Source organism: Culex quinquefasciatus, chromosome 1 (genome assembly GCF_015732765.1).
Source record: "Culex quinquefasciatus strain JHB chromosome 1, VPISU_Cqui_1.0_pri_paternal, whole genome shotgun sequence".
In the NCBI taxonomy this organism is placed as follows: domain Eukaryota; kingdom Metazoa; phylum Arthropoda; class Insecta; order Diptera; family Culicidae; genus Culex; species Culex quinquefasciatus.
In genome coordinates, this window is record NC_051861.1 from 111,492,252 (window position 1) to 111,512,578 (window position 20,327).

General features: G+C 32.4%; 1 protein-coding gene across 14 annotated transcripts in view; it reads right to left on the minus strand.

Moving 5' to 3' along the window:
* The window catches only part of LOC6051312, a 171,506-nt gene that overhangs the window by 44,528 nt on the left and 106,651 nt on the right, over window positions 1-20,327 (minus strand). The window lies entirely within an intron of this gene.

A 20,327-nucleotide genomic window follows, 5' to 3' on the forward strand; every position in this document is an offset into this window, starting at 1 on the left:
AATTTTGACAATTTTGACAATTTTGATAATTTTGACAATTTTGACAATTTTGACAATTTTGACAATTTTGACAATTTTGACAATTTTGACAATTTTGACAATTTTGACAATTTTGACAATTTTGACAATTTTGACTATTGATTAAAAATTATTTATAGTTTCGACTATTAATAAAAAAAATATATAATAAATTTTAGATTTTTTTTTTAATTTTTTAACTTTTGTGATTATTTTCAAATTTTTAACTTTTATAATTTTTGTAATTTTTTGTATTTTTTTTGTAATTTTTGTAATTTTTGTAATTTTTGTAATTTTTGTAATTTTTGTAATTTTTGTAATTTTTGTAATTTTTTGTATTTTTTTTGTAATTTTTGTAATTTTTGTAATTTTTGTAATTTTTGTAATTTTGTAATTTTTGTAATTTTGTAATTTTGTAATTTTTGTAATTTTGTAATTTTGTAATTTTGTAATTTTTGTAATTTTGTAATTTTGTAATTTTGTAATTTTTGTAATTTTGTAATTTTGTAATTTTGTAATTTTTGTAATTTTGTAATTTTGTAATTTTGTAATTTTTGTAATTTTTGTAATTTTTGTAATTTTTGTAATTTTTGTAATTTTTGTAATTTTTGTAATTTTTGTAATTTTTGTAATTTTTGTAATTTTTGTAATTTTTGTAATTTTTGTAATTTTTGTAATTTTTGTAATTTTTGTAATTTTTGTAATTTTTGTAATTTTTGTAATTTTTGTAATTTTTGTAATTTTTGTATTTTTTGTAATTTTTGCAATTTTTGTAATTTTAGTAATTTTTGTAATTTTGTAATTTTTGTAATTTTAGTGATTTTAGTAATTTTAGTTATTTTAGTAATTTTTGTAATTTTTGTAATTTTTGTTATTTTAGTGATTTTAGTAATTTTAGTTATTTTAGTAATTTTAGTAGTTTTAGTATTTTTTGTAATTTTTGTAATTTTTTGTTATTTTTGTAATTTTTATAATTTTTGTATTTTTCGTAATTTTTTTTAATTTTTGTAATTTTTGTATTTTTTGTAATTTGTGTTATTTTTGTAATTTTTGTATTTTTTGTATTTTTTTGTAATTTTTGTAATTTTTGTAAGTTTTGTAATTTTTGTAATTTTTGTAATTTTTGCATTTTTTGTAATTTTTGTAATTTTTGTAATTTTAGTTATTTTTGGTAATAGTTGTAATTTGAAATTACTGGTTTTTTAGCTAAATTTTCTCTGTTATAAGTCAAATTACAACTGGTATGAAAATTGTTATTTCGAGTTAATTTTTGAACAGAAATTACAGCTCTGTCCGAGGCTCTGTCTTACAAAAAAAAAAACTACATTTTATTGTTATTCAGCCCATCAAAGAAGTTAGTCCCGAACCAACCACGTAAATCGATTCCGTCAATTTATGACTCCATTACCGGGATCCAACTGGTATCATTGCACGAATGTCAAACACACAGTCGTGCCGTACCGCAGATTGCCTATCATCAAGGCGTTCACCGCCCATCAGCTGCAGTTCAATTGGAAATCAAATCAAGAAAAACCAAAAAAACGAGCAAAAAAAGACACACATATTGCAAATGTAAACTTCCATCAACGATCTCCAATCTGCTCTTTTTTTAAAGAAATTCCACGCGCCATCTGGCGGCATATGGCTGTGTCGTGCACATATGGAAATGAGCTTAATCCAATGAAGAGAAAGAAGAGAACGGACGAAACAGGAAACGACTTTCATCGTCTGTGGGGATGTGTAAAAATAGAGTCTCAAAAGAAAGCTTCGCATGAAAGGCAGAAGAAGACCCTTTGAAAGTTTTGCCTGTGCGGTTGGTTGGGAGCGCTTTAAAAAGAGGGGATTTTAGCCGGTTTTGGCAGCGCCGATGCGATTATTTGACAGATGAGCCCATGCAGCAAAACTAGATACAACTCATGTTACGGGTAATCTTTTGCGAGCGTTCACTGCAACTGACAGCTCAATTTTGAGTAGTTTTTAGTCGAATGTCCAAAACTGGAACCAATCCCCTATGCGTTGAAACCAGATGATCACATACACATGTCCTGATAAGAACTTCTCCTTTTCGCATGTAAATACAGAATAAGGCCAATGACGCCTGCGAAGAGAAGGCACTCCGCGAAGCAGTGTACGAATGGGATAAAATTATCTACCGCGGGGTTTCGATCCAAGTAGTCGCCCCCCCTTCCCCCATAGATCTGTCAGTGCTACCACGTGGCATCCCTGCAAGCGATTTCAAAACAAGGTGAGTATTTTTCCTGCGCTTGGTCATGACAACCCTAAAGGGTTGTTTCGTACCTTGACGCGTGAAATGTCAGCACTTTCCCGAGCAGCGCGGCAGCCAACTTGATGGATGGGTATTGAAATTGTGCAAATGGCTGCCAGAAATGTGACACACGTGGAGCGCGAGCTGTCACTCGCGATAAGCAGACTCAACATGGGAAGCCCATGCAGCAAAATGGGGAAGGAACTAAACTCAAATTAGATGAATTTGGTTGAGCGTGCAAGGACTTGATCATTTTGACATGACCGGACTCAAAAAACTTTATTTTGAAAGAAAGATGGAAATTCCAACGAAAAATAAACAATCGTTAATCAAAAGATTGACACTTGTCCAGAACAAACTTCCCAAAAGGGCATTTGGCCATTAATCGAGCGTGCCAAATCAATTTTCCCTGTAAAATCAAATATGTGTTTTCGACCAAGTAATAAAACGAAGAAAAAGTTGCTCTTTCGTCGTCCGAAGAGAGACGCATCCCGGCGCGGACTTCCGGCCAAGGAGAAAACGTCGAGACATCGAGCTAAAAAGTCTTCCAAGCGGAAATTAAATTACCAGCGAAGAAATGAACGAATATTCAGTGTAGGTCAAGTGGGACCAAGTTTCGCATTGTGGCGTAAACGCCACATACGTCACTTTTTAAACCAAACGAATTTTAATGTTGACATTTCAACAACAAAGCAAATTTTGACAGTTCGCCCAATTACGTCACTTTTCCATTCAAACGTCACAAATTGAATGTAAACAGTGCAGAAAATAGAGTCGTCTTTTCCTCCTGGACGTGGAGGGAAAATTCGCTCCATAAATCAATCATCCGAACATAATCGGCCGGCCCAAATCTGAATCGCCGGGATTCAGCACAGGAAGCCCGGATGTCGGAACCCTGGGCGAAGTAGTGGCTTCCGGCTGAATGGCAGCTGCAGAGAATGGGAGTGGCAGTAGGTGCCAACCCTTTTTTCTGACTCTCTTTTCTTCGTTGCACAAAAAAGACGGCTGCCATGAAGGGCTTTTGCTCAATTTGTTGTAAAGAGGGGGTCGGGTTGGAATGACGTACCGAGCTGAAGTTTGTAGATGTCATGAAAGCTAAAAATTCTTTTCCATTAAAATTTAAGAGACATTTGAAACCATTTACTATTTTATCTCGTGACAGAATTCCAACAATCTTGTTCATGTTACGTAGTTTGTGAAAGCTTCAAACACCTTTGACAGGTTCTCAATAAGATTTTGATAGGGTTTAGATCAAATTGAACGTGTGATTGAATAAATCGGGAGGACTCAAAGCGAAATCGGTAAAAATACTCAATTACAGGCTTTAATTTCAGCCTTCAATTAGCTCAAATCACACCGAGGCAATTCAAATTCCACCCTGCCATTTAACCCAACACTCGGGCTAATTTGCTACACCTCTCTCCACCAACTTTGATCACAGCAATCCATTTTGTATAATCGCTTTCGTGGAATCGATTTGCACTAATCCCAGACGCAGGCCATTTGGCAGTCAATGATGCACATGACACGACGACGATGACAACCACAAAGCAACCATTGACTTGGTGTTTGCGCTGATTGACAGATCACGTTTTGAACATATTTTAAGAAAGTGGTGAGCTGTCCAAATCATTTATTAATTAATTAAGGTTCATTAATTTAATTCTATGTTAATGTAAATTTAAAAAAAGGATTTTTCATCTGTTTGTCTGTGGCATGATTGATTACACTGACATCTTCGAAGTGCTAGAATTAATTTGCTGTAAAATCATGCAGCGCCTACTAATTTTCTGGAATCGATACTCCAGAATAAACATAAAGGTTAATTTGGAGTATCAAAAAAAAAAATATATCAAAATTTAAGGAAACGAAGTATGAAAAATAGGCTTGCGGAAAAATACTAAAATACAAAAATACTGCAAAATTCAAAAATACAAAAATACAAAATACAAAAAATACAAAAAATACAAAAATACAAAAATACAAAAATACAAAAATACAAAAATACAAAATACAAAAATACAAAAATACAAAAATACAAAAATACAAAAATACAAAATACAAAAATACAAAAATACAAAATACAAAAATACAAAAATACAAAAATACAAAATACAAAAATACAAAAATACAAAATACAAAAATACAAAAATACAAAAATACAAAAATACAAAAATACAAAAATACAAAATACAAAAATACAAAAATACAAAAATACAAAAATACAAAAATACAAAAATACAAAATACAAAAATACAAAATACAAAAATACAAAAATACAAAAATACAAAAATACAAAAATACAAAAATACAAAAATACAAAAATACAAAAATACAAAATACAAAATACAAAAATACAAAATACAAAAATACAAAAATACAAAATACAAAAATACAAAATACAAAAATACAAAAATACAAAAATACAAAAATACAAAAATACAAAAATACAAAATACAAAATACAAAAATACAAAAATACAAAAATACAAAAATACAAAAATACAAAAATACAAAAATACAAAAATACAAAAATACAAAAATACAAAAATACAAAAATACAAAAATACAAAAATACAAAAATACAAAAATACAAAATACAAAAATACAAAAATACAAAAATACAAAATACAAAAATACAAAAATACAAAAATACAAAAATACAAAAATACAAAAATACAAAAATACAAAAATACAAAAATACAAAAATACAAAAATACAAAAATACAAAAATACAAAAATACAAAAATACAAAAATACAAAAATACAAAAATACAAAAATACAAAAATACAAAAATACAAAAATACAAAAATACAAAAATACAAAAATACACTACTTTTTTAAGCATTTTTTTCATCTTACATGTGATTTAATTTCAAATGATTTAGATGTTTTTTGGATTGATATGTAAATAAATCCATCGACTTTTAGCGACTTTTCTGAAGAATTATCATTTATTATTAAAACAATTTTCAAAATAAAAAGATGCATTAAACTCCTCGACGAAATATTTCAATAAACCTCGAAAAGTTTTGAGAATAAACCTCTTTTCATGGTGCCAAATATCACCTGCGATTTTTATTTTAACTTAGGCCGTTGTTTTTTGAAGTTTATGTCCCTCGACTCTGACAAAAGTCAAGGGAGCAAAAAATAAAAAAGTTAAAAAAATGAAATTACAGGCCACAGTTTTAACATGTTCAATACACCTGTCCAGTCGTTTTGCAATCATAAGTTTCCAAAATTTAATATTATTAAAAAAAAATGCGAGAAAAATGTTATAAATAACACTGATACAAATCTTGTAAGCATATCCGGTAACTCTATGTTTATGAATTCGTAAATTTGGATTTTTTTTCAAAATCGTCAAAATTTTTCTCGAACTCGATGTAAATGTAACTCGATGTTGTCTTCGGCAAACTTGTTCCTTAAAATACGAACAATAACCTTATGACGTTTTTGAAAAATAAAAAAAAAAATCCATAAAACGGTAATAACCAAATTGTGTTGATTTCCTCTAAAAATTGATTTTGTTTCGGGGGTTCAATCTGTGAGCACAGAAAAAAAATCAATTCCCGAAATCGTGAAAATTGTTCATGAATGTGAGAACCACGAAGAAATATATTCATGTTAGTAGTGTAAATGCACCAAACTCATGAATAAATTCCTCCGCGGTTCTAACATTCTTGAACAGAATTCACGATTAAGGGAATTGAATTTTGTCTGTGTACTACAGCTGAATAGAGTCATTTGTATTTATTTTTTTGTGCATCCCTCCCTGAAAAAAATGGGGGCAAAACAAATTATTGATGAAAAAATATTAACTTTTGGAATCATGTACAATATTTAGGATTTAATATCGTAAATTATTTAGGATTTAATATCGTTAAGTTTTATAATTTAATCATATAGAGCATTCAGAAATTTACAAAATAGGATTTAGGGATCGCAGAAATTAAAATATATAATGAGTTTATTGATGTTGTTTGCGCATGCAAAAGGTTCAGATTGTAGATTTGTATCAGTTCAGTTAGATCTAGTACTACAGAATAATTCTAAGCATTTTCAAATGAGTTCTTGGCATTGTTATAGAATTTCCCGCTAGAACTACCAGCTTTGGTCACAAGAATCTCCTCTAGAAGTGGCAATTGCTCCGCGAGACACAGTAGAGAACAGATAAGACAGAACAGAACCGTCCTGTTCTAAAATACAGCTCAAGATGTAGAAAGATACAGTTTTCTCGTCTAATTACCGTCCAGTACAGTCCAATAAACCGACAGAAACCAAGAGCAATAAAGTTTTGATTACAAATAACTGTGCACTAGCTAACCCGCGAGCTTCAGTTCTGTCCAGATCCGATTATGCCACGAACCAAGCACCAGACGCTCTTATGTGCGTTAACAGATGTTTAGATTATTTTTTAACATTACTGTTACAATATCTAAAGCAAATATCACGTTTTGGCAAAAAATGTTTGAATTTTAGTTTAAGGATTAAGGGATCGCAGAAATTAAAATATATAATGAGTTTATTGATGTTTAGATTATTTTTTAACATTACTGTTACAATATATAAAGCCAATATCACGTTTTGGCAAAAAATGTTTGAATTTTAGCCAAGGGACAAAAACTTTAAATTATTTTTTTACTAGCCATAACCAATTCCACCACAATTCATCATTTTGTATCAAAAATCAGCGCCCAAGGAAGGTTTGTCAACTGCGTTAACATATGGCACTGAAATAAACGCCTATGTTGACTGTATACGCCCTTCCTACCACCCCTACCACACACATACACCCCTAACGCCCTATTGGGGAAAACACCCCCCATTGAAGAATCCTGGATACGGGCCTGATCACGACCATCTTCGTCCCTTTTCTCTTCAAGTTCAAGCCGGGACAAAGTCCTCTCCAGTAAGCTCCTTCACATCTTTCAATCTACTCGCCTGTCCCGGTTTGTTTGCGTTCCGGAGCCGCGCAGTTATTACCGCCCAGCTGCTACGCGAGGGGCGTAAACCGACCGGAATAATCCTGCTCTCTTTCTGGTGACCGTTTTATTTACTTTCGCCTTCGCGACGTTTTACTGGCAATTTACTGGCAAGCCGGAAATTTGTTTCCCACCAGCTGGTTGACATTTGAAAAGGGCGAATCTTGACTTTCATCCAGAAAAAAACATCAAAAGTGACAGTTGAACCAATCAACTAGCACACACTGTTTTGAATAAGTGCTTTGTTTACAAACAATTTGCAGCAATGTCAACAAACTTGACAGGTAGCCAGTGTTGCTAGGATTTCTTATTTTTTAAAGACGTTTACCGAGGGGATCGTCACTGCAAAGAAAGTCTCGACTTTCAGTCAAAGTCAAATTGCAACAATGTGAACACGTTTGACAGATGCTGCGAGAAATGCAGTATTTTTGACAAGCCGTGATTCACCGAGGGGCTCGTCACTGCAAAAAAGATAAGATTTCAAGTCAAAGTTTGAGAAATTGGCTCTTTTTCTTTTTTCCGAGGACAGTCGCAAAAGAAACCAATCGCAGCATGCCCACCGGGCATTGTTTGCACAAACAAGCACTTTTTGACAGCTCGCTTTTCCCGCTTCCCTCGATAGATAGAGAGGAAGAGACGTGTGAGGGTGGCAAAAAATCCCTCAAACAAAGTAATTACATCCGCTCCGGCGGTAATTTCGTTTGCGTCGCGCGGCTCGAAACCGCTTGAGTTAATCCAATAAATTGAGTTTAAGCTCGGCAGGCTCGTTATCATCTCGGTAAAATTACGCTCGTCCGTCACATTCTGGACATTCTGGATCGCGCGCTCGGTAATTAAATTTACCGACCATATTGCATGCAAAACGCCGCTCAACGCGATGGACCTAATTAGGTCGTAAATCCGTCATACCGCACGGTTTCTGATTGATCCTGGTCCAGATTACTTGGCATTTGTAACGGACATGAACGCGGGCGATGACGATGACCACGAACGGGTTGCAGCCATTCAGGCAACGGCTTCATTGGAATGGTGCAAATTGCTTAGAGGGCACGGTGAAGCACTCCTCTAAATTTAAACAAGTTTTCTGGAAACATTCCCCTTAATCATCTGATTAGTTCTGAAGTGGACCCTTAAAGAAGGCAGTGTTGCCAGGGTTTCTTTTTTTTGTTGTTAAAAAATTGTTCAGTTGACTCTTTAAGCTTAAACTGCGCAAGATTTTTATCTCAAAACATATCTGGCAACACTGACTTTCGCCATCTCTCAAATTCTGAAGTGGCGCCTTGAAAGATTATTTAACCCCACCGCGGTAGTTTCTTGTTCCGCGCGTAGGGACTAATTTGCATCGGAATGGCCACCGCCGAGGCCCCGAAGCCCCACCTGGATTAGAGGAGGGAGGGAAAGGATTGTGGCCAACGTCTAGCGGATTAATTTCATAAGTGTTGTTTTACGTGCTAAGCGGTATTAGTGGCGAAGAGTTATTTTCAGAACTGTAGTGTTAAAAGAGGGGTTTTTGCATGTTTGCATTGATTGAAAATGCTATGCTAATTTAATTCAGCTGGGTTAATCGACGCAAGCGTGTAATTTTAAACTGAGCAATTTGTAGGTTTAGATTCATTACAATGTTTTGACTTTTTGCCTAATTTGTGTACATAAGATTAATAGTTTATTCCATAGGAAACATGCGTAATTACACACTTAGATTTTTTTTACCGAATGCGGTAAACCATCTGTCAAAATTAACAAAATTTTACCGAACATCGGTTCTACAATGAACAATAATAAACTTCAAATTTCGAATTTCGGTAAAAGTCTACCGAATTCGGTAAATTTCAGTTTACCGAACTGTTCAGCAGTTGAAAAATCGGTAAACTTTACCGATTTCGGTTAAAAAACTCTAAGTGTGTATGTTTAAATTTAAATATTCGAGTTTTAATATTACAGATAATTTCAATAAAGTTCTGTGATGTTTTTTGAAAAGTTGTTGCATTCTTTTAATCATGGGTATTCAGATATTTAGAATAACGAAGTTTTATTTTCCTAAAATGTTTGAAATTTCCATAAATTTTATGCATTTTTTAAATAAAGCATTGTAGTTCTTTTCGACTAACTTTTATCAAGCCGAATATAAAAATTAACTCAAAAATTACCACTGTAAAATTTTGCTCAAGCACTCCAATATTTGTTTTACCAGTTACTGGATTTATTTTTAAATAAGAAAAGTAAAACAGTAAACAAATAGGATGGTAAAGTTTTCCTGATCAAGTATTTCTAATAAATAATAACCTAATAAAAAAGTTTTTCTTTTAAAACCACATAAGAATTAACCCTATTTCCCCCAATAGTCCTGATTCGATTATTTTTTTCCTTAAACAGTCCTGACTTAAAACTAACAGTAGGGTGGTCCAAATCGTGCAAAAATTGTAATTTTCGGTAGCCAATAACTTTGCAAAAAAAAACTAAAAATATGGTTTCTTCTTTATTTTTTAAAAATCAGTTTCTTCAATTTTTTCGTACTTTTTGTTATTTAAAGGTTTTGTTATTTTTGGTGACGATAAGAAGGTTACACACTAAGATTTTTTTACCGAATTCGGTAGTGAAAAATCGGTAAAGTATAGATCGGTAAACCATCTGTCAAAATGAACAAAATTTTACCGAGTTTCGGTTAAACGATGAACAATAGTGAACTTCATTGCCGATTTTTATTAAATTTTTACCGATTTCGATAATTTTCAGTTTACCGAACTGCTCAGCAGTTGAAAATTTGGTAAACTTTACCGGATTCGGTAAAAAATCTAAGTGTGTCACTATAGAATTTCTTAGGATGACAGAACAAGTAAGTATTTTTAAAACGGAAATGAAAAAAATTAATTATATACACACATAGATTTTTTTTACCGAATTCGGTCAAATCTACCAAATTTTAAACTGCTGAACAGTTCAGTAAACTGAAAATAACCGAATTTGGCAAAAAAGTACCAATAATCGGTAATGAAGTTCATTATGGTTCATCTTACATCCGATATTCGGTAAAAAAATATTAATTTTGACAGATGGTTTACCGATCTTAACATTGCCGGGTTTTCAACTACCGAAGTCGGTTAAAAAAATCAAAGTTTATTTTTTTTCGATTTCTAGGTATGTTCTATTTTGTGAATTTTTATAAAATTTATCAAGAGTTTGTTCTTTTCGCAATGAATTTAAATTACATGTAAAATAATCTCCAACTTTAACAATAAATGAAGTGCCACAATTTGTCTTAGAATACATTCACAATTGTTTTAATAACATTATCACAACATAAAAAAAATACTTTGTTCTCAAGCTTGATGATTCTTAAAAAAATATTAACCCTTTTCTCAGAAATCATTTTTAAGGTCAAAATTTCATGATCCAGATCGGAAAAATTAAATGAATTACAATTAGACCTCGCTACTATCTTTAAAACATGCCAAACTCGTTCAATAAATTTTATTCAAATGTTCATGCTTTAGACAGTGTTGCCGAAAAAAAAATATTACAGAAAAAGAGTTTCAAGTAAACTTGTTTTAAAATTGGTCAAAAAAAACTAACCGTGTTGCCATTTTTTCGAAAAAAAATCAAGATTTTTGAGAAACTTTAAACAGTTAATTTTTTTTAAGATGAATAATTCGATTTGCAGTCGATAGTTTGGTATGGTGGACATTAGGGTGGCCCAAATTTTGGGTGATTCAGAATTTTTATTTTGAAAGCGCTTCGATGTCTTCAGAAAAGTTGTAGGGAACACCATTCTGAGCAGCATTCTGTTTGCTGAAAATATCTCGGAAGTATTTTTTGCACAACCACTGAAATATTTCAGGAATCAACTAGATTAATAAAATTTATTCCTGAAATATTTCGGCTAAAACTTGTTTCTTTTTTTACAATTACTAGATTATTTTGTACATTTTTGGGCCCTTCTAGACAATTCTTCTTTGTATTCACAACAATTGTAGAGCTTGTCAAAATAAACATTTTTATTCTTGAAAAACGAAATTTGGTCAATTCTATCAAAAGTTATGACCAAAAAACGATTTAAAAATACTCATTATCAAGTTAAGATTAAATGAGTTAAACAAAAAATACCTCAGAGATATTTTTAGCAAACATACATACTCTAGAATGTGAACTTTCAGATCCAAGAACGAGGGCAAACTCCATCACCTTTTTAAGTTATTTTTTTTTACATTTCAAAATGGCGTCTTTTTCGTCGTATTTTAGCTAAAACTTTCGTTTAAAAGGTCCGATTTTCGTTCTATTGGAAGATAAATGTGTGTTTTCATAAGCTCTACAAATGTCATATGTCATAAACACCTTAATCACAAAAATTGCTCTTAAAACTCCTCGTTTGAAGATAGAGCTTTGTGCTCTTCAGCAACGTTGCTCAGAATGGTTTTCCCTACAATTTTTCTGAAGACACCGAAGCGCTATCTCGTCATCCCGCCAAAATAAAAATTCTATCAATTTTGTCGCGCATCGTGCTATTTTAATAAAAGTGTTTCCTAAATCAACCTCAACATTTTAAAAAGGCCCAAAACATGTATGATCAACCGTACCAAATACAGGCCAGACAAAAAAAGTTTTTCTCGTAGTTTTATTTTTGATTGTCGAGCTTAAGTATGACCCCTAAACTAATCTTAAACGATTTAGAATTTTTAAATCCAAGATGGCGGAAATGAAATATTGAAAAAAAAATCATTTTTTTATTTAATGGGCAATCAACAACTCAAATTCGACTAAAATAAAGTCGCAGAACTCGTATTTGATGTTGAAAGTAAGAAAATAAATTAGCACAAAAAAACTAATGTTTTACCCGAGCAAACGGAAATAACTTGGGAAGGTCAGCTTTTGATACTGTGAGAAGATCGAAATATGTTATTGGGATGATCGGATTAGTTGTTAAAATAACAAAAATCTATAACAAAGATTTGTTCGAAGAATAACTTAAACTGTTATTATGTTGTTATTGCAATAACAAACCAATAACACAGAAGGAATCATGAAGGAATAACAAGATTTGTTATTTTGTGCGGAGAGGTGGAGCAGCATAATAACAAAAAATGTTATTGAACTGGTATGTCTCCATAACAAAAAAAGTTTTTGTTTTTGGTTTATTTGCAATTTGCAAATAAACCTGCAGTTGCCATAACTCCTCTGTACTAGTCAGGGCTGCAGAGTCGGGTACCTCCAAGCGACTTTGAATCCATACTTTGAAGACAACTCCGACTTTGGATGCAGGATATGACGTCAACGAGGACTTCAGCTCTCCAAAAATACCCGACTTCACAGATTCCGACTCCAAGTAAAAGTTGCTGAATCCGATGCAGTCTCCGAGGTCTCACTCCAGCTCGAACTTCAACGTCAGTTCCGACTTCCTGGCTCTGTGAAAATAATAACAGGTTTTGTTATTCACACAAAAATTCTCAATAAATAAATCAATTCCGTTAGGGAATATAACAAAGTTAAAAAAAATAAACTCTCAAAAGTTAATTTTATTGGATTAATTTTAGCTTGAAACCCCATTTCATGGTGAAATAAATGACCCCGATGAAATTGGTCAAAAGTATTTCATAGTTCTAGCCAATTTTAGCAAAGTCCCTTAGGGGTATATCAAATAATTAAAAAAATCAAATTTAAAAATTTCAGCTTTCTAGAATAATTTTAGCTTAAGGACCCCATTCATGGCCAAAATAATGACCCTGACGAAATTGGTCAAAATTATCCCATAGTTCTAGCCAATTTTAGCAAAGTCCCTTAGGGGTATATCAAATAATTAAAAAAATCAAATTTAAAAATTTCAGCTTTCTAGAATAATTTTAGCTTAAGGACCCCATTCATGGCCAAAATGATGACCCTGACGAAAATGGTCAAAATTATCCCATAGTTCTAGCCAATTTTAGCAAAGTCCGTTAGGGGATATATCAAATAATTAAAAAAATAAACTTTCAAAATTTCAACTTTTTAGAATAATTTTAGCTTAAGGACCCCATTTCATGGCCAAAATAATGACCCTGACGAAATTGGTCAAAATTATCCCATAGTTCTAACCATTTTAAACAAAACCCTTTAGGGGGTATATCAAATAATTAAAAAAAGCAACTTTCAAAATTTCAACTTTATAGAATAATTTTAGCTTAAGAACCCCATTTCATGGCCAAAATAATGACCGGAACGAAATTGGACAAAATTATCCCAAAGATCTAAACATATTTAACAAAAGAAAAAATAATAACAGATTGTGTTATGGACACTTAGAAACTTTTCCATTTGTGCGATTTATGGTAATTTTATTTCTAAGTCAGTATACCGAACGAATAACAAATTTTGTTTTTAGGAGGGTTTTTGAAATGTATAACATTTCCTCTTATTGGCGTGTTAGCATTAGCATTAGCATTAGCATTTGGAGGACGCCCCACCACCGGAAGGCTCCACAACGCTTATCCCTCTGTTTGGTCTGGTTGTGTTAGACCCTCATCCGGAACAATAATCCAACACGGGAGATACCATGTCTTCATCTTTTGATGAGTGTGTAATACAGCCCAGGGCATAAGGGGGTCCAGGCCGGGTCCAAGCTATCCTCAGGGATATGAAGGATCGTTAGTAAACACCTATCTAAAGTGCGCAAGGACCCCTACGTCACCTTAGTGGTATAGATGTTTGTAGGGAGGTTTTGGACTCAATGTTAGTAGGAGAGGAACCCTAGGATACACCTCGAAAGGCGTTGCGGGTTGGTTGTAACAGTATTCCTAATTCCAGTCTATGCTCACCAAGTCGCCATGGCCTAGTGGTTAGCATTTTTGCTTACCAATCCAAAGGACGGGGGTTCGAACCCCGCCTTCGGCGACTTTGATTTTTCGTTTATATTCAGCATTTCAAGTATTTCTATGTCCTTAACTTTCTCGATGGGAGCAGATGGGAATCGAACCCAGAACCATTCGCTTACAAAGCAAACACTGTAACCATTCAGCCACAGCTGCTCCCAACTCTTATTGGCGTGTTATTAAACATTTTCAATATAATATCACTTCAATACCAAATTTTGTTATTTTATCAGAAACTGTTATTATTTTTTCTTCTTGAAGTTGAACTTCAGGATAAAATAATACCACTTTTTGTTATTTTAACAGGATTTGTTATTGAAGTATTATTAATTTTGTCATTACCGTCTGCCCGGGTGATAATCAAACTTCCGAAAATCGAGTCTGGACTGTAGCTGAATTTTTTGAAAATGTTTTTAATTGAAAGCTCAAAAAAAAATTACAATAGTTTGGACGCATTGCTTGTTCGCATTTGTTTAAAAGCCTCAAGGCTTCATTATTTTTTTCGAAAAAATTGGCAGCACTGCTTTATGAATTTTGACCAACGTGTGCCATAGCTCAAAAGATGGCATTCTTCGTAATCTAAAATAAATCCAAAAAGGAGAACCTTTAAAAAAATGGTTTATTTTTTTCAATTATTTTTGTGTGTGGAAAGTCCAGTTAAAAAAATGTGATATTTTTAGAGCGTGCCTATTTTTTTCTGAAAAGCTTAGAGCTATTCCTACAATTTTGCCAAAGACACCAAATCGATCATTAAATCCATTCTAAAGATGCATATTTTTGTACATTTTAATATCCTTTTTTTATGGACGGTTGCCAAAATTCTATGAAGACTTGTTTTGATGAAAACAAAAAAATGTTTTCCGAAGTCTCACAGAAATTTGCTCATTCAGTGGAGACGCAGGGTAGTTGAATAATTTACCCTCCATTCGACAAGGCACCACGCGTCTCCATGAAAGCAGCCAGCTTTTCCAACGAATTCGCAAACGATGTGACGAGATTAAAATTCTTCGAACAAATAATATTGATGTTCGCCGTAGTAGGCGGAAATACGGCCAACCTTGATCATCAACGCCTTTTTGGTACGGTATTCGGAAACATTGGTTTTCGGTTTCCAGCGAAGTGTTGTTGTTTTCCGTTTTTTTTTTCTGATTTGTCAATTTGTTTCTTGTGAAAATTATTAAAACTATGTATTAATTCAGACAAAAAAGTCTCCACGTTTGCAGAGCAAACCGAGAATCCCCAACAAAAACGGAAAACGCGAAATAAATTAAATTATATTTTATTGGCAAGAAATTGCACCCACGATCGAAGACCGGAACCTTCCAGGAATACACTCATTGAGTCAGCCGGAGCCGGACGTCAAACTTCATCCGCAAAGATCAGATCCATTACCCAGTCTCTCTTTGTGTGGAGCAGCGTGTGACGGAGTTCCCCGAAGTAGAGTCCATTTCGAGAGAGAGAGAGAGAAAAGAATAACATTCTCGTGGCCAAGAAGAAGACCAGAAAAAGGGGAACCATTTCCAGGAGCTTTGAGTCCGGCGTTAAACCGCTTTTCTATTCAATTTTCCGAAGCGATTTTCCCCGCAACAATAACACTCTCGCTCGCGCACACACACACACACACATAACTTTGACAGGAGGGGAGGTGGTTCCATCTATCACTTGACATCGGCCAGAGAAAAGAAGAAAAGTATGTCGTACAGAGTTACTCTGTTGTTGTACGTAGCTCTCCTGGAGCAAGGTGAGATAGCGCACTTGAGCTCGACAACAACAACAAGGCATTAGCAAGCTGGATTCTTTTGAACGTGTAGCTGTGTGTGCGCGTGGTTTAAGATGGGGATGTAGGAGAGATTGGTGTTTTTTATGTGTCAAATGTCAAAAAATTTAAGTTTTAGTTTATTTTTATTCAGATTTATCCATAGTCTTTCTCTATTTTTTTTTTTTTTGCTTTCCTCCTTACAATTTCTGTTGAAAAATTTAGTTGTTTTCCTAAACTTGCCAGCTCATTCAACTAATACGACTCTCCCAATGATTCAGCCAACAATTGAAAAATTCTAAGAAATTTCTTGAACGTCTTGCAATCTCATGACAGTGTTGCCAAATGTTTAAGAATTGGCTCTGAAAGACGTTTTATTTGATAATAACAACATCCTGCCTTTGGTTAGGTTAGAATTGCTTTTTTTTTCTTTTTTTTAATTCATATTTAAATTTTTTTTTTCTTTTCCATGTACATTCTTAATTCAGTTAAAATATTTTTGAGTTTCCAATCACAATCGATGACTTTTCACCTCAATTATAAATACTAACAATTTTCATTTATTCATGAAATATTGAAGCTTTTGCTATTCAGTGATTTCAAATGTAGGAGGTCCTACATGTACAAAAGTGGTTAGGTTAGGTAATTTAAACGAATGTATGACAAATGGAGAATCAACAAAATGCCGAAAGGACAAAAGTTCGAAAATGCGTTATAATTAAAAATAATTGAGTATTCAAACAATGTCTGATGGAATAGAAATAGAAACAAGCTCACAGAAAATTCAGAAGAAAATATAAATTTAGAAATCATATAAAAACAAATAAAATTATATTAAGGGGTTAAATACATGTATATCGGAAAAAATGTCAATGGTTGGTATTGGCACACACTCAAACTTTTTTTAAAATTTGTTTTCAACTATAATCAACATAAATTTGAAGACATTTGGTTGCATCATTTCCGAGATATAGCTATTTGAAGTTAGCAGTTTCAAAAAACGGGTGCCACGATATCTCAACACTGCTTCGACCAAATTGGCTTAAAATTTTGGTGACGACTCATTTAACCGGTCCCGTGTGAATGACGAAGGCCGACTTAAAAAAATATTTTAAAAAAAGATTCTTTTTTGTGTTTTTTTATATAAAAAACCGTCACTTTTTGATTTTTGCATTTTTTTAAAAAAGCAAAATTTCTAAATCGGACTTCGTCATGCACACGGGATATATCTTGAGAGTCTTTACCCCAAATTTCAGCCAATTTGGTCCATCCAATCTCGAGATATCGTGGCACTCGTAAATCAACTTGGTGTTCAGAGAAAAACGCTAACAAAGTTTGACAAAGTTAACGCGTGGCAAAACTTTAAATGTAATTCGTCTATTACTTGCTTATATCATGACATACAATCATGAAACTTTCAGGAGTGATTGGAATTCATCTTTTTAAAGGATTTAATAAATATTCGGAATTTTGAAATATTGAGATTTTCTACATGTAACCCCTTAAAAGAACAGGAAATGTTTAAAATAAAGTAAAACTCACACAAATATGACCAAAATAAAAAAAAACCTTGGAATATATTTACGATAATTATGATCAATTTTGAAGAAATTGAAAAACTCCCAGAAATATTACAAAAACTCGAATAAACTAATTTGAAAGATTGTTGGAAGGATGGAAAAACTCATTCAAATATTCTTGAAACAATAATAAATAAATTTGAAGGATTAACACATCAATATTTGAGGATTAACTGAAATTTATATTTGAAGAGCATCAAGTTTCAAAGGAATTTCAATACAATTTTTCTCACAAAATATTTTTCAAGAATTTCTCATGATTTCAAGCTTGGATTACCTCTAAAAAAATTCAGATGCTAAAGCATGTTTTGAAATAGTGCGTCCATCCCAGGATTTCCCGGGACAAAATTCCAGTGATTTTTCCAGAACCGGAAATTTCCGAATCCCGGGAATTTTTACATTTTGTCCCGGGAAATCCCCATAATTAAAAAAAATAAATGGATAAACAGTTGAATACTTAGTAATCGATAAAAAATTTAAAGCATAAAAAATTGTATTTGGCATATATCAGCATTAATTTTGCTTAATAGGGAAAATTGTTGAAATTTTAGTTTAGAGGTCCGCAATATGCCTAGCGCTTAAAATATTTGTTTAATATATTGTTAAATACAGGATATTAAATTTACGTATATTTATGATCTTAAGCTTGAAAAAATATCGTATTTAATTATTTTTCATCAATATTCAATAAGTGTTATATAAAACTTGATATTGTAAACTTTTCAAAAATATTACAATGATTGGTATCATTTTTATTTGTTGTCGTTTCTTTTTTTTTTCTCCATTTTCAAAGATTTTTTAATAACTTGTCTGGTCATGTCATATAAAACAAAATAAATAAAGCAAAAAATTAAAAAGAGACATATTTAATTTAAATCACATTGGATTCAAAATTGTCGAAGAACAAAATAAAAATCCGTCTTTAATTTCTTTTAAACTATCTAAAAACTGCTGTTCTTGGTTCGATTGCAGTGTAGATTATCACCAATTAATGGCATTGAGTAATTATATGATTTTAATGAAAAATGTAATAAAAAATAGATTTTATGACTGTTTTAAAAAATTTCCCGGGATCATCGGGAATGCCCAGTAAATTTTCAACATTAGACGCCCTATTTTCTATTTTCAGTTACTAGCAATGTAATTAAGCTTATATCTGTAAGCCCTTACATCCAATTAGACGAGCTTTCCGGTAAAAATATTTATGAGACTAAAAAACCAAGTCTGTCATATAGAAATTGCCAAAAACCACAAAAAAACCCGTTACTTCAACATTTTTTTTAAACCGCTGTATCTTCCCACGGATTGGACATAGGACAATGGTCAATATCGAGACTTTTATGTAAAATTGTCTGGAGAATCAATTCTCACTACTGGTTTGTTAAAAATTTTGACGTTTAGACCACTTTTCAAAAAAACAGTTTTAGTAAATGATTTTTGTATTTTTTAAGGAGAGACATACCATCCTGCATTTTTCGTCAGTCTTTTGGTAACATTTCAGGCTATTTCCTCAAGAATTTTGAGCAAAAAAACGAGACATCACCTTTAAATTTAAGTTTTAGACATAAAAACCAAAAAATCTCATAGATGTGGCGTGTATTTTTGTTTCAGTGTATTTTTTTTCAGAAAGCCCGTCCAATTTCCTACAAGTTTGTCTTTGACCACTTTTTGACACGACGCAACGGCTTCGAGATACAATAATTTTTAAATTACAAAATACAAAAATATTTAAATAACTTACGCCCTCCTCAAATGTTATTTTCGAGTACTATTGGCTCCATATACACAAAAATGGCTTATATAGGCCTAGGATAACATGTCTAGAAAGTTTGATTGAAATCGGAGAGGGTCGGGTACAAAAGTTTCAGAAAAATTCCTGATTTGAGCTGGAATTGCTCTTTACTGATCTGTTGTTCTAAAAATTAAGATTTGTAAAAAGTTTTTTTTTATTTGTTTTAAAAGCATACATATGCGTTAAACATTTAAATGTAGTAAGGATTACATTTTTTATGTTTTTTTATTTAAAAAAACATTTTTTCACCCCCTAATTTTTTGGGGAAATTTTGAAGAGAGAAATGGAGGTACATAATTTACTTGCAAAAAAATCTACTGAGCCCTTTTAAAACGTTAGTCTTGATTTCAAAATTTTAAAATATTTTTTCAAGGGGATCACACAATTTGACGAATGATTTATTTTTAGGCATTGCAAATTGGATCATTAGTTTCTGAGCTATTAGCATGTGGAAACTGAATTCTGTTCCAATATTCAATGTTTCTTTGACATGACGAAAGGAATCTTTCTCAGCTGTAAAAAAAATATATTTTTTAGATTTTTTAATATTTTTTTTAATTTTTCACCGCAATCGAACGAAATGTGGTTATAACCTGAAAAAAACTGACGTAGTAAAATGTGATACTCAAATCTCGATTTAGAAAAAAATCCAGAAAAAATCTATTAAAATTCAAAGTAGTAAATAGTAACACTTTATGCCAATGTCCATCGGAATATGCGGGGTTAACTCAATGTTTACACTTGTTTATAGGACCTAACAAAAAAAAGTTTAGATCTGTTTTTGTCCAAGACTCTAGTGAAAAGAAAATGATTTAATCCAAAAATGAGTTCGTCACAGTATCCTGATGCGAACAATGATCGAGATCGAGCTGTCACTGCCCTGCGAAGTATGTTGGCTGACATATCGGGCGGTCAGTAAAAAACCATTTAGAAGTCGCCTGACAAAAAACTTTTGCTAGAAAGAGATAGCGAATCTGATGCAAACAAACCCCCAGCTGCCATGTAATCATACTTTGAGTCTCATCGGTCAGGGGAAAAAATTACTTTTTACGATTTCCTTGGCTTGGCCTTCGTCTTTCAAAATAATGTAAACA